General features: G+C 37.7%; 1 protein-coding gene across 4 annotated transcripts in view; it reads left to right on the forward strand.

Annotated features, from left to right (window-relative positions):
* The first annotated feature begins 5,129 nt into the window (after positions 1 to 5,129).
* Positions 5,130 to 14,363, forward strand: part of Sox102F (transcription factor Sox102F) — a 65,691-nt gene continuing 56,457 nt past the window's right edge. Inside the window, exons 1-2 of one of the 4 annotated variants that reach the window (XM_089472868.1) lie at positions 5,130 to 5,564; positions 5,853 to 6,061. The gene's annotated coding sequence lies outside the window, so the exon portion shown is untranslated. Of the gene's footprint in view, positions 6,062 to 9,893; positions 9,913 to 14,363 lie in introns of those variants that run through there. The other 3 variants (XM_089472869.1, XM_089472871.1, XM_089472870.1) reach the window with 3 other exon arrangements.

Raw genomic sequence — 14,363 nt, forward strand, 5'->3', positions numbered from 1 at the left:
AAAGAATTAAGTTTTTTGTCAGCTGAAAAAAAAAATCATGTGTTAGAAACCGTTAAAAGCATGATGTCAGAAATTTATGATATGCAAAATGATTCAATTAAAGACGCGAAAACTGAAAACTCTCCGCCAAATTTGAATCATGAATTTCAGGAGTTTTTGGACAAAAATTAACCAAAAAACAAGTAAAAAAATTCTAGTCGAGAGTGCTCGACTAGATACTACCCTGAACCCAACAAATAAAAATGCTCATTTTGTATGGCTGAAATTTCAATTTCGATGTATTTAAAAATATAAATCAAATACCAAACTCATTTAATAAAATATAAAAATATTTTGAAACAATTAAAAAAGTTAACATCAGTTGCATCGATCGGGATTCGAACCGCGACTTCTCGATCGAGCGTCATGCAGCTAACACACTAGGCCACCTCACTCCTGCTAGTGGCGCTGGCAAAACTCAAATAGATTCACTGCTGCAGCGCCATCTACCAAAACTAAACGAAACTAGCTGCTGATATGGTTCATAGAATCTGCTAGAATAACCAAACTATTAAAAACGCACATAAAGTATAGTTAAAATTTCAAATTCGGTGTATTTAAAAATATAAATTAAATAGAAAACTCATTTATGAAAATATAAAAATATTTTGAAACAATTAAAAAAAATTAACATCAGTTGCATCGTCGATCGGGATTCGAACCGCGACTTCTCGATCGAGCGTCATGCAGCTAACACTCTAGGCCACCCTACTCCTGCTAGTGGCGCTGGCAAAACTCAAAAAGATTCACTGCTGCTGCGCCATCTACCAAAACTAAATGAAACTAACAGCTGATGTGATTCAACCCTGAACCCATTTTCAATGGGAAATCAGGGTATAATGGTTTTGTTGAAATGTATGTAACAGGGAGAAGGAGGCGTGGCAGACCCCACAAAGTATATATATTCTTGATCAGGGTGACGAGCTGAGTTGATTTGGCCCTGTCCGTCTGTCTGTCCGTCTGTCCGTCCGTCCGTCTGTCCGTCTGTCCGTATGTATGAACGCGTCGATTTCAGAAGATATAAGAGCTAGAGACTTCAAATTTTTTTAAAATGTCCGTAATTACAGCGCGCATATCAAGTTTATCATTAAAATTCGATAACTCATCCCGATCTTTTTTATCGATAAAAAACCTTATCGAAAACCAGTTATAAAATTATATCTTCTACACCTTTATTGCTAGAGTCTCCAAATTTTTAATGTATGCTTACATGCAATTTATACAATTTCGGTTTTTGTTTAAATTTACCCCCCACCCTTAAATTCACCCCCTGACCATCACTTTTGTAAAAAGCGTATTTCAAATACTAGAGACTTGTGCTTTGGCAATTACATGCATATCCATGTTATAATCATAATCTGAAAGTTTCATGAAGATCGTACGTCCATAAAAAAAGTTATTAAACAATTAGGTTCTCATAGTAAGCGCACACTGCAGCCCATGCGTGTTTATGCGTGGGAGCTTGTGTGTGTATGTGTTTGTGTATGTGTGTGTATGTGTTTGTGTATGTGTGTGTGTATGTGTATGTGTGTGTGTATGCGTTTGTGTATGTATGCGTGTGTGTGTGTGTCTGTATGCGTGTGTGTGTATGTATGCCTGTGTGTGCGTACGTGCCTGTGTGTGTGTGTGTGCGTGTTTCTTGTGTAAGCTGAAAGACGCGAAAAATTATTGAAATATCTATTGCTCCAAGGGTTCAGGGGATCTCGTAGTCGAGCAGTCTCGACTAGAGCTTTCTTACTTGTTTTTTTTGCTTTCGGGTACGGATAAAATTTTGAAATTCTGACCGTGGGCGGATCGGGCCGGGTGCAAAAAATTCGGCCCGTGCCCACCTCTAGTTCAGGGTATAAAAAAAATGTCATCGAAGAGGTTTCGAACCTCCCGCTCCACTGCTTTGCTCGGTCAGCTAGTAGCTAAAATAGAAGGGCTTAATAACATAACGTCATCGGAAAAAACTACAGTAACGGCTAGAAAGTCCAGAAATCAATCGAAATTCTAAGAATGTAAGAAAAGGCGCGCTTCTGACTGTACGCATAGAATAGACGATAAATGTGTGCACATGTATAGGAAAATCACGTTGATCTGCTGCTAGCTTGAAGCCGGTATCCAATATATGGATATAAATATATAATAAAAATCAAAATTATATAAATTATATACATATGTATGTAATTTGAATGCAATGATGCAATGATCATAGCAATAGCTATCGATGAGTTTCCAATTTTAATGGGATCATGCCCTGTTTTTCGTTGCGCACTAGAATTGAAAATTGCACTATATACTCTGGTTGACAGCGTTTGGGATGTGACTGAGTATTCTGTAATCGGTATCGCCCGACTGCAACGTTCTTACTTGTTTTATAACGCTAAAGTAGCGGACCTTTAGGACCCTATCGAAGTCCAGCTTTATTGAACAATTTACCCATTGTACGTATCATAATTATAGCCCACTGTCGCAAATTTGAGTTTATTAAGTGCGGCACAGACATTGTATTTAAGTAAATTTAGATAGTTTTTAAGAGATGCCGCTTGGAAATCAATTATCTTATTATGAAAAGGGCCGCATTTTCTCACTTTTCGAGTACGGAGAGATCAGGAATTAAAAAGAGGACCAAACTGACTAAAGCACCCATGTTGCTAAGTCGCTACAAGGTTGCTCGATTTGATTTTGCCGAAAGACATACTGCGACCGTTTATTCATCGTCGCGCGTTTTATTCATCGTCTTTTGGCTTACAGTATATTTAATAATTTTTACCCTAACAGGTCATATTTTCTGATGGGAAGAAGTTTAACCTGGATGGTTCTGATGGGTGTTGGCATGATGCTTATTAGCATGATTTCAAAAAGAATCCTATGTTTTTTTCAAGGACAGACTTTGGAGGTGGCTCTGTCATGATTTTGGGTACATTTTGTTCATTTAGTACCTTAGAATTGAAGTTTGTAACAAGCCGAATGAACAGTGAAGAGTATGTTCAGATAGTAGTCTCATTCCATATTTAAGGGAATTTTGTGTGAAACCAATGTTTTTTCAACAGGATAATGCCAGAATCCATGTGAGCAGACGTACAAAGGAGTATTTGGGGGAACGTCATTATGATGTCCTTGGCTGGCCAGCATGTTCTTCAGATCTCAACCCAAAAGAAAATGTCTTGGGTAATCTTGCAAGACGGGTGTATCTTAAAACGCAAATTCTAAATGAATGACAAAGTTTCGAAAAGGACTTTTTATTAAATTTAGTGGTTTAAATAAGGAAGAGAATTTTTGAGTTAACTAAAACAAATGGAGGCCGGACAAAATATTAACTCTAGTTTTTCATCATTCCTCAACGATTTCTTTTTTTTTTACCAAAACATTGATACAGCAAATGGGTATTGTTTTTCTTTGTTTGTTTTTTTTTTTTTTTTTTTTTTTTTTTTTTTTACCTCTTTTTAAGAAACCGCTATTAAATTGTAAATGTTATGTGAAAAAGTTTTTTGCCATTCATAATTGAAATATTGAACTACTCATTTTTGAAGATTTTGAGGAAATATGCCATTTGGGAAAAATGTTCAGCCGATTCGTTTAAGTGGATTAAAAGTGGGCTATAATTATGATAAGCACTGTATATATACACTGCACTGTATCTGTATGTAAGTGTAAGGTTTGTGTAGTAGCTAATGTTATAAACATAATGTTCAGTTGCTGTCTGTGCTTTGATACCTTATTTGAAGTTAGAGGTCTTACAAACTTGATTATCCACAGCCTTTGTGGGTTTGTGAATACGATAGAAAAGTTTGTGTTCAGTCTCTGGTGGGGTGTGTAACCAGATATGATTGAAAATAGAAAGTCTTCTACTTCATCATAAACTCAAACCTATTGCTATTATGTTAATATATTGAGGAAATCTACCATTATCAAGTTTTAAGGCATGGGGTTTGTGGCACAGATAATTCTTCCGATAGATGTCGCTTTACGTTTGGGTTCAGTCTCTGGTGGGGTGTGTAACCAGATATGATTGAAAATAGAAAGTTTTCTACTTCATCATAAATTCAAACCTATTGCTATTATGTTAATATAATGAGGAAATCTATCATTATCAAGCTTTAAGGTTTGTGGCACAGATAATTCTTTCGATAGATGTCGCTTTACGTTACAAATTTTGTTTGAAAGGGAAATAAAATACATTACAAAAAAAGCTATAACCGAAAAAAATTATATAAAGTATAATAACAGTAAGAGTTTGAAGATATTTAAAACATTTAATGCTATGTAAGCATATTTCGGCATTCTGCCAAGTCCACGTATGAGTGTTGCGTATGAGACTGTTACGAAGACGTCCTGAAATTGAATCGAAAAACTTGTTGACACTAGATATATCTGAATGGTAGCGGCTGGCAGACAAAATACTGGGTTCACTGAATTTAAAAGTCCTGGCAGTCGGAAATTACATGGGCTACTAAAGATTAACGCCCATTCATTTTAATTTTGGCTGGCCACTTTTGAAACGAAATTTTAATTGCAAATATGATTTGATATGATTTCTCAATGATATATTTGAAATATTTTAATTTACAGAACTTAGCAATAGGTATTTGCACGTATCCCAGCGTTTGTATAATTTTAGTATTCGCTATTCTCGCTTTTGCAAAAGGTCAAAAACCGGTTGTGAGACTCCATACATACCCTATATGACAGTCCGCTGCTTGGGCGTGGCCAAGTGAATCCGATAATCTAACCATTGGTTGTCAATGGCCAGTGTCAGCTCTTATTGGTTAGACTGCCTCCTTGTGTCTCTTTGGTTCGCCCTCTCTCTCTCTCTCTCTCTCTCTTGTTGGCGCGCCAGCATTGATTATGCAATATGCGCTCTTCAGCTAAAAGAGACAAAAGCCAAAGAGATGCTTTTGAAAAAATAACAAAAAGCAAGAATAACATCCCGAGTTACGAATACGAATAGCAATACGAAGCAAAAGCAAAACCGAAACGAAAATTGAAACCCGAACGACCCAGCATCTCTTAAATCAGATATGGAGCCGAAGAACCACAAAGCCGAAGAGCTGGAGAGCCGAAGAGCAGCCCTCTTGCAGTCGCATTGCATTGCAGGCCGTTGGAACGGCTGAAGGTGGAAGTGGAAGTGGAATCCAATTGAAATCAGTGACAATTGAACGTTGCCACGCGGTGGTGATGGTAGTGGAGGTTAGGCTGTCGCGCCGCTGTTACGGTTTCTGTCGTTATCGTTGACGCTGCTGCTGCTGTCGCTGTTACTGCAGTTGTCGTTAAACCGTTTTGCCGCTTATCCGTTTCACATTTCGCGCGTGTACGGCGATATCGATATCGATACCCAAATTAAAATTGAAGTCCAAAGCGAAATCGAAATCTAACTTTAAGCTCGCAATTATAGTAAATATAGTAATGAAAATAAACCGAGCAAGAAGAATGCCGTTTTACGCATATGCAAACTTGTGTGTGTAAATGTGCATGTACAAGTGGCGGTGATCAAAATTAGCACGAGCGGAGGAGAAAGCCGTGGGAGTGAGTGATTGAGAGAGGTATAGAGAGAGAAAGAGATAAAGATAGAGATAGAGTATGTGTGTTTGAGAGAAAGAGACACACTCGGTCCACAAAACTAAATTTGAACTGACTACGAAAGGTCAATCACTTATCACAAAAAACTAAAATGTATTTCTGTGTCCCCGGCTGGAGAATCGGCAAATCGACAGAAATTTTATGTTGTTAATTATGACGACAGAGTATAAGGAAGAGATGACAGAGATCTCTTAGAGATCTTTTGGCATTGATCGACAATGTAAAATAATTATTTTCTCTTATGTCTACAGCATTCTCTGAGCCACCAAAATGTGAATGTGATCAAGTGTGTTTCAATGAACAGTTCTACAAATAGTGCCATATAAAAAATATCAACAATCGACATCAAATAAGTGAACCTAGTCAAAGTAAAACAATGGAATAATAGACAGATCTTTGAACCAATAATGTTCATATATGGAATTACAATACAGATTTATACATAGCTGTAAAAGGAAAGGTGAGTGGAACTTATCGTTAAAGCTTTTATCTAAGAGAGAGGGCAAGAGATAGAGAGAGATGGTGATAAATTTCATCGCAAGATGAATTTCGAAGGAAATGAATCTTCTTTGAAAACAAAAATCTAATCGCAATATTCAAGATATTTTCCACCTGATCTTCAATGCTTTAACAGACGGTGGTTGAGAGGTGATTAAACATAATTCATATAGATTTCTGTTTAGAAACTTTTGGGTAGTGCGATTCGAAAAATTTGAGCCACGGACCAGTTTTGCACTCAGCAGCTCTAGCCACTGGCCTCGCGCACAAGCATTGAGTGCGACAGGTGCATTTGCCACGCAGCCATCTCTTTGCATGGGAAAAGCCTCAGCCGAAGTTCAGCTCCTAACGTCGATCGTGCGCTCGATGGGAAGACGGTGTCTGCTGTTTTTTTTTTTTATTTATATTTTGTTGTCTTTTAATCTTTTTGCTGAAATTGTAAACTCGCCCGCCCGTTCGACGGTAGCACGAAGACAAAGACGAAGAAGAAGAGGAAGGCGAAGACAGTGACTCCGACTTATTGCGACTCACATCGTTTCGACTCGTAAGATAACTACATAACTGTAACCGGGGCGGTATGCGGTTGACTCTGTTTTATTTGAGTTGGTTCGTATTTTGATTTGTGTTGTTGCTGTTGTTGTTGGTGATGCAGTTAGTTTGACCGGTTGGAATCCTTTATAGCACTGTCTAATGTGTATATGCATTACTCGATTTTATGCGTTCGAAACAGATTGGCAGACGCACTAAAATGGTAGCATATTCATGCGATCATACGATCTCTTCGTTGTGATCAAGCTAGAGTGCTCGTAGGTGTGGCCGACTACGAAATACTCTGCGATCAGCGAAAAACTGGGTGCAGTCTTTCCAGCGACTGCGATTGCTCTTCCCTACAGTCCTTTCAGTGGAAGGTTGGTTCTTGGGCTTCTGATCTAAAGCGAATGGCCCGAGCTTTAACATATGACTATACCGTTTAGTTAGTCTGATACGCCCCCTACATACATTATGTATTCGTATATATATATATATTCAGGGTGTCATATAAAGAGTATGAATAAAGACAAGACTCTGAATCAGTGTGTCTACAGTTGCTGTCGTACAGGGTGTATTGGAATTGACCAACGCATGACGGCATCATGCATTCAGTTGATATAAAGTCATAGGCTTCCTAATGATATTAGCTCTATACATCTGTCAAGTACGCTTGCATTTGTTACTATTTGTTATTCGGTGGACTGCTCGTGGTCGATTGTTCGAAGAAGAGTGTCATCGAGGAACGCCATAAATTGTGTTCTCGGACCTTGTATTTGCTTGTAATAAGGGCCACGGGCCACATCAAAGAGACAATCAAGGCGAAACAATGAACGGAGTGCACACATACTATCAAATACAGTAGCGCTGTCTTCAAGCATTTTCTGCTCATCTCTACTTGGGAGATGTAGACAGACGTAAGCTCCATGAATTAAATGTTCTAGTGTACGCCGTTGTAAGGAGTAAAGAGCGCCAAAGGCGGCATATTGCCAAAGAGGCATATATGCGGAAAACAATGACAGACTGCGACAGCGACTGTAACAAAATGGAAATAGATATCTACTCACTTACATACATATTCATATGTATATACGTATAAAAATATATATATGTGTGTAGCAGAATATGGAGGCGGCTTTGCAAATGTCCGATAAGTGCTCGACGATGACAACAAGAACACAAGGGAGCGACATATTCAAAAAACAGCATACAAACATAGAAAACAAATAAAAAGTCTGATCTAACCGGTTCAGTAATACTTGCAATTATATAACTGCAATTGTAATAACTGCAATTACTATTTATTTTTATATATATCGATTTGGTACATTGGTACATTCCGCATTTATAATAACCATCATTATATTTCGGCCACATAGGAAAACGAAAAGTACGTCCATTCCGAAAATATTTAACTTTACAAATCGCTACTGAAAATAAATAGTACTTAGATGCACCGAGAACTGAGTCTTCTTCCCATACGAGAAATAACGCTTTCGGAAGTGCTGACCCCTTCAGTGTTTCACGAATCTGAGCACTAGAAGCAACACTACTGGTTGTTGCATCTGATTGTGTTTTTACCTGGGTAGATACTTTCATAGCTTTAAGCGCGTTGTGGACCAATAATCCATCTTTGAATCAGGTCCAGCTCTAATACAAGCCAATACTTAAAATTTATGTTAACGCTTTTCGCAATTTTACCAAAATCTCAGTAAATTGTTAACCAATGACAAACTGTGCAAAGCAATCTATAGATCAAGTTTGACTACATGTTTTTTAATAACAAGTATGAGTACTCTAGTCGCGACTGCTCGACTAGGAGATACCCTGAACCCTACCAGCCGATATTCTAAACATTCTGCACTTCTTCTTCTGCACTTTAAGTCTATAGCTCCTATAACTTCTGAGATCTAGGCATTCATACGACAGTACTATATCGACTTAGTTCGTCGCCCTGACCAAGAATGGGGTCTGCGATGATTTCCTGCCTGTTACCTAATTTTCATAAAACCATTATACCCTGATTTCCTATTTTCCATGAGTTCAGGGTATCAACATTAGATGGCCACATCGTGCATAGTCTATGGTGCTACACCAATATCTGTTCCAAACTACAGCGACAAACACACAGACGCTTGCACTCGCACACACACACATATATATATATATATATATATATATATATTCATACAGTCAGTGCATTGCACGCATGCTCATTAAGCTAAACAGAACTGCGTCAGCCATTGGGGGAGGGGTGGTGATAAGTGGGAAGGGGTGGGAGGGGGCTAGGGAAATAGCGACAGGTTTTTATCCAGTTCTGAGGAGCTGGTTAAACTGGACAACGGCTACTACGGAAAGAAAATAAAACAAAATAAGAATAGCGTTTTCTTTGCAAATGAATCTGTGTTTGTTTTTAACTGATTCAATCTCTGATCAATCAGGAATTTCTACGGTAAACTGCTATTCTATTATGAAAATTAATTTCTTGCAGGACTCTTCTTCGTTTTCTATATTATTATAAAAATATATCAATATAATATAAAATATGAATTTATAATATTTTACACAGAACATTGAATATTCGAGCTCTGGATAAATAGGTTTAAATGTATGTAACAGGCAAAAAGGAAGCGAATCGATCTTATGAAGTGTATATCTTGATCAGGGTCAAGAACTGATTAGAATCGCTCTCGAGCTTCAGATAGTCAACTGCATCTCTCATATCACTTTGCAGCTCGAGTCACCAACTTATGAATTTTAATATTTTATATATATTTTTTGGGTACTGATACTTTAGTTTTGACAACGTCAATTCGTATCAAGCTATTAATAAGGCAAACGTGGGGAGATTCAGAATCGATGAGCAGGGCCTAAAGTTACGATTGTTACGCATTTCGTATAAAGATGAAATGTGCGAATGCGACTCTATCTGTGTGTGTTTTCTATGAGTGTGACTACTTGCGTGTACTCGTCTATTGAGAAAATGCTTCGAAAACATGTTTTGGAGTAGATAGATAAAGCCGAATATGAATCGCGACGCCGACCCTCTGGTCGAAGAAACGACAGTGCCTGCGAGTAGTCCCCTGCGCAAAGCTAACATCGGTTTCGGGAGAGGAGATGAAGGCGAAAGCCAAGACGAAGACTTCGTCGGAATGCGAATGCGCGCGATGCGAAACATGGAAAACTAGTTGTGGTGTCGCGTTGTTGTTGTTGGTCTTCTGTTCGTTGTACCCGTTTCTGAAGTCGCTGTCGTCGCAAAAATAAACACACTGAAAATAACAACAGGTGAATGCGAATTCAAACGCAAACGCAAACGAACGCGAATACAAGAAATCAAATTTCTCGTACAACATTGTTGTTTCCTGTTTCTTTTGACCAAAACCTGGAGCTCCAGCTAAAAGTGAAGGCTCCGCACTGCAGCAGAGGAAGGTGTGTGAATGTGCCTGTGTTTGTCTGTCTGTGTTTATCATTTGTGAGGCATACCTCGCATACGAGCCACTAAGTCGATCTCTTCGGCCCTAAGGTTTCTTCCCGCTCGTCTTATCGGTCCTTCCTGCTCGGTTGGCTCGCAACGCACTTGCGTGTTTATTTTCTGGACTTTATTCCACACGGCCCACTGTCCAACGCCCTTCGCCTGCGTCTGGTCTTCTTATTAGAGTTCGGTTGTCAGTGCTGCAAGCCGTGGCAAAACCCCAGACTGTAGAGCAATTACAGAACAATGTTAATGGGTTAATGACTTAAAAACCACAAATCCTCATTTCTTTTCCATTCAGACTAGTGATTCGATTTATCCATATCCATCTTAAAATCCAATAAGAAAGGTTACGTCGTAAGTGCTCGACTAGCGTCGATCTGCATTTAAAAAAATATTACATATATATAGACAATTGCAATTACATATCTATTTATATTTCCATATACATATAAGTATCTTTACTTTATTCGATGTATACTAACAGGTCTTCACTTAACAGAATACACCATTTCTTAACATATTCAGTGGTACTTCAATTTTGAAGCGTACGGTGCGCAAACAGAACGAAAGATCGACCCATGAGTTGAACAATACCTTCATTGTTTGAACAGAAAGAATTGAGCGAGTGCTGTTTGACCAAACAGACGAAGTGTTTGTTTGTTTGTGCCCATCAAATTTGACCAATCTCAAACCGAACTGCAACAGAGCAGAGCAGAGTAGCCGAGTAGAGGGCAAACAGTGTCAATTGCAAGCTGAAGCTGCAACTGATTTTCGATCAGAATTATTGGCCACTTCCTAAGTTCCCAGCCTCAGGCTCAGGGTGGTCATTGATAACTAAAAACAATATTTGTTGTTATTTTACACCCTGAACTCATTGATGTTGAAATGTATAACAGGCAAGAGCAGGCGTGGTAGATCCCACAAAGTATATATATTCTAGATCAGGGCGACGAACTAAATCTATTTAACCCTGTCCATCTGTGTGTCCGCGTAGATTTCAGACATGTATCATGCGTTTTCAAGATAATTAGTAATTTAAAAAACCCAAAGAAAAAGTAGACTTTTCTGGAGAAATATATATGTAAATGTATTTTATAAAATTTCGATTTTCGTTAAAATCCACCCTCCACCCCCAAATTCACTCATTCCCAAAAATTTGTAAGAGGCGTATTTCAAATACAAGAGACTTGTACTTTAATAAATATTTGCATTTTAATGTTATTATAACGATCTGAAAGATAGATCAGAAAAAGTGCGCAAAAATATCTATTCCTGGAAGGGTTCAGGGAATCGCGTAGTCAAGCAATCTCTAATAAGCCTTCTTCAAGTTATTGCCTACAGGTTTTCGCCCTGATTTTGATAAACTGGTCTATCCAAAGAGAACTTCATTCACAAAAAAGTTCCCATAGTATAGCTCACATTGCAACCCAAGCGCTGTCGGGGCGTTTCAGATACGGATACTTATGCGTGCTTGCGAATGCATGTGTTGTGCATAAAGGAAGCCTAAAATGCTGTGGATATCATCTCTTCGCAGGACATTCAGGAGATTCAGGAGATACAGATACAAATACAGATATAAATACAGATACAGATACAGATACAGATACAGATACAGATACAGATACAGATACAGATACAGATACAGATACAGATACAGATACAGATACAGATACAGATACAGATACAGATACAGATACAGATACAGATACAGATACAGATACAGATACAGATACAGATACAGATACAGATACAGATACAGATACAGATACAGATACAGATACAGATACAGATACAGATAGTGTTATGCTCACTAAATATTCGAAATGGAAAACCGGATTGGAGCTCTGTTCTTTTGTACTCCACGTGTTGGCCAGATGTGGCTCACATGTTTCCTTGTGTCATAATCTCATTGTCAAAGATTTTGTGATCTTTTGTCTTTTGTTTTGTGTTATTTTATGCCTTGTATTCTGTGAGCTACTTGCCTTACTCATGCAAACATTGGCAAACTGTTTGAAGAGTTTATTTTCCATCAGTCAGTGACGCGATGAAGTATGAATATATCATATAGAAACAAATGGAGCTAGCAGACATAATAGCAAGTAAGAGTGGACTAGTCGAGACTGCTCGACTAGGAGATACCTTGAACCCTGCAATGAAATGATATTCCAATAATTCTGCACTTCTTTTAATCACACATACAAAAACTTATGCACACATACATACACATGCATCACTAAGTAAGCAATATAATTTATTTGTTGAATCATTTATTTTGTAAACAGTAGGGCTATCTTCATGAAACTTTCAGATCGTGATCATAATGTTTTAATGTGTGTGTCTGCACAAGTCTCTCGCACTTGAAATTTCGATTATTTTGATAAAATAGAAATCGGATATGTTATGGAAAAAATATGATAAACTCGTTGTGCGTATGGTATACACGAGTATGCATGCAAAAGTCTCTAGCTTAATTGTATTAATTTCTGAAATCTCTGCACTCATACGCACATACGGACAGGTGGAAAAGGCTATATCGACTCAGCTCGTCGCCCTGATTAAGAATATATATACTTTCTGGGGTCTGGGATGCTTCCTTCCGCCTGCGACATACTTTTCACAAAACCATTATATCCGGATTTCACATTTTCAATGGGTTCAGGGTATAAAATCGGGTCGGCCTCTTAGTTGTCATTCTGGCGATACAGCAAGACAATACATATCGAATGGATGTACCCAAATTTAATACTGAAGCTCAAATCCCTTATGCTGGCGACTCAGTCGAGTAGAACAGTTTATGAAGAGACAGAGATATCTGCAGACGCATTGGGAACATAATTCTTATACCCGCTATACATTGCCATCGCTATAATTGCGTATTATGCTTCAATTCAAATTTCATTTTACAGCGTCTGTTCGCTGCACTATGGGCGATTTGTCGATTTTGGCGGTATAAAGTCTACAAATAAAGATAGAAACCTAATTTTGTTTATTATATTACTTATATTTTACTTGAATTTCGGATTTTTTTCTCTTCAATTGTGCAACTTTTTTTTTCGTCACCTTTTTAAGTACGTGTAAATCCAAGGCTTTTTTTTCGAAGAGATAAAAAAGGTCTTTGCAAAAACTTTGATACTTTTCTGGGTTGATTGAGAACTCATACGATATTGCTACTAATATATAGTAAAGGTTGGTCGGCTGCGGTAGTTGTTGTTCCAAATATCAAGAATCTTGTAGCTGATGAGCGCAGAGGTGCCTTTTTTTTTTAAACGAGCAAAAACGAGAATGAAAAGGTTTCCTTGCTGTAAACTAGACACATTTTTCGCGTCTTTCAGCTTACACAAGAAACACGCACACACACACACACACACACACACACACACACACACACACACACACACACACGCACGCACACACACAAAGGCACACATACACACACACACTCATACACAAGAAACACGCACGCAGGCTAAGGTAACGCACAGTGCTTGCGAAGCAATGCTTTACGGCCGTCCCGCAAGCACCGCGCGCTATCCTAGCCACCACGCAACTTGTAATTTGCTATATAATTTTGTTAATAAATGAATATAAAAAAAAAAAAAAAAACACTCATACACACACACACACACATACACATACACAAATATTTACATACACAAACACATACACACACAAGCATAAACACGCATGGGCTGCAGTGTGCGCTTACTATGAAAACTTAATTGTTTAATAACTTTTTTTGGACAAACGATCTGAATGAAACTTTCAGATTATAATCAGAACATGGACAAACGATCTGAATGAAACTTTCAGATTATAATCAGAACATGGATATACAAGTATTTGCATTTCAACAAAACCATCACACCCTGATTTCCCATTTTCAATGGGTTCAGGGTATAAAAATAATAAAATAAATACGTATATATATATATATATAGTATATATGTATATATATATATATATGTATATACTATATACATGTATTGTTTAAAATAGATTACAGATACCTTCAGCTTTGTTTCTCATATTGGTCTTATTATTTCAAATTATTATAATTATTTTTCAAAGAAAAAAATAATAATTTGAGCAACAACAGAATATTTTTCGTGCCAATTTATATACCTTAAGTCCCCGGTGCAATCAAAATATTTTTCCATACAACTAGAGTGTTAACAACTAAGGAATAAAAAATTCTCCTAATATTCCACCATCAAATTTATAACCAGCTATCATGGAAAATCGCCCATAGTGTTTTGTGCTC

The sequence above is a fragment of the Drosophila arizonae genome, chromosome 6 (genome assembly GCF_054131065.1).
Source record: "Drosophila arizonae isolate 15081-1271.41 chromosome 6, UAZ_ARI_1.0, whole genome shotgun sequence".
In the NCBI taxonomy this organism is placed as follows: Eukaryota; Metazoa; Arthropoda; class Insecta; order Diptera; family Drosophilidae; genus Drosophila; species Drosophila arizonae.